Source organism: Panthera tigris, chromosome A2, assembly GCF_018350195.1.
Source record: "Panthera tigris isolate Pti1 chromosome A2, P.tigris_Pti1_mat1.1, whole genome shotgun sequence".
Taxonomy (NCBI): domain Eukaryota; kingdom Metazoa; phylum Chordata; class Mammalia; order Carnivora; family Felidae; genus Panthera; species Panthera tigris.
In genome coordinates this window covers 8,012,402-8,014,235 of record NC_056661.1, presented here as the reverse complement: position 1 = coordinate 8,014,235, position 1,834 = coordinate 8,012,402, and positions in this window count along the sequence as shown.

Genomic DNA, 1,834 nt, shown 5'->3' with positions numbered 1-1,834 from the left:
GTCCGGCCCCGCCCCGCCCGCCAGGCCAGCCCCGCACGCTGCCTCCAATGGGAGCCCGGAGCGGGCCGGGGCGGGGCGGGGGGCGGGGCCGGGCTCGGGAGAGGGTGGGGCCCCAACCTTTGTTTCCCATCTGGGCTCTCGGGAGACTCTCTAGCTTGGCGTGTTTGGTGGGCGAGGAGCAGTGGTCACCCATTCATTCGTCCGCCCACCCATTCACTCATCAAATAGGTATTGAGCGCTGACTGTGTACCAGTGAAACAGACAGAAAGATGCCTTTTTTTTTAATTCATCAGATCGGCAAGAATTTTAGTCTGGTAACAACCAGCGGGGTGAGCACAGGCTGTGGGACAAAATGTTACCCGGCAAAAAAAGATTAAGTCCAACCATGTTCACCCTGTGCGATTCATCTCTGCCATCGACCCTGGAGAAGCCATCGGCGGCGCGTGTGCATGGGGAGCACCTGTCAAAGGTTGCTACCTGCTGCTTTGATCGTCATTGTAAAAAACGGGGGAGGCTTGCACGCGCGCGGACAAAGGCGCGCACGCAACTCGCTGAGAGGGAGGGAATACTATGCAGTGAACAAAAAGAATGACGCCGTCAAGGAGATGCAAATTAAAATTCAGAGATATGCCACCACACACCCACCAGAAAAGCTACAAGTAAGAAGGTGAAGGGTACCAAGTATTGCTTAAAGAACTGGAGCAAATGAGACTCTCCTACACTGCTGGTGGGAATGCAGACTGACACAACCACTTGGGGGAAGGGTCTCTTGGGGCGCCGGGGTGGCTCTCCTCTCTCTCTCTCTCTTTCTGTCACCTCTCGGTCTCAAAAATAAATAAACAAAAATAAATAAATAAATGTTATAAAAAAGAAAAAGTTTTTTCAGTTTCTTATAAAGTTTAACAGGTGCCTTATGATCCAACCATTTTACTCGTAGGTGTTTATCACAGAAAAATAAAACCATAAGATTAGGAAAGAAAGAAAGAAAGAAAGAAAAAGAAAGAAAGAAAGAAAGAAAGAAAGAAAGAAAGAAAGAAAGAAAGAAAATACAAAGTCTTGTATACGAATGTTCACAGCAACTTTATACAGCTTTGTTCATAACGGCCAGAAATTGGTAGGAACCCAAATGTCCATAAATGGGTGAAGTCACACTTCAACAGCTGTGAATTCACAGTTCAACACACTGTGGTCCCATCCATACCACAGAATAGTCCTCAGCAATCAAAAGTCACCAATTACCGGTAAGTTCAATAGCGTGGATGAGTAGCAAAGAAAGTATTGTGTCAAGTGACAAAGACCAGGTACTTTTGAATGAAATTCTAAGACAGACATAGTTCATCAACCTATGGTAACTAAGCATGGGTTCAGTTGCCTTTGTGGGTGGTAGCACCTCTGAGGCAGCTTCCGGGGTGACAGGAACCAGGGCTGTGGTCACACAGGTGGGTTCAGTTTGTGGCAAGTATTTGACATCTGCCCCTTCCTAACACGTTTCGTTTTAAAAGTGGAAAAATTTTAAATACCCTAAGAAGGAAGGAGGTGGCCCTGCAGGTTATAACAAGAGTGAATGTTTATAGGGAGCTTAGTCAGCATCAGAAGAGGTATTAAATGCTTTATATTAAATCTTTACAAGCATTTTCCAGTGGGGGAAAGTGACACAAAGAGGCTAAGCCACTCATTAAGTGCTTTGTCTTAAATCCTTGCAACCATTTTCCAGTTGGAGAGAGGGGTTAACTAATTTCTCCACAGTCACCCAGTTAGTGAATGTGGGGCTCTACAAGGATTTGAACTCATGGAGCCTGACTTCACCATTCACAGATAATCCATAACCCTGCCA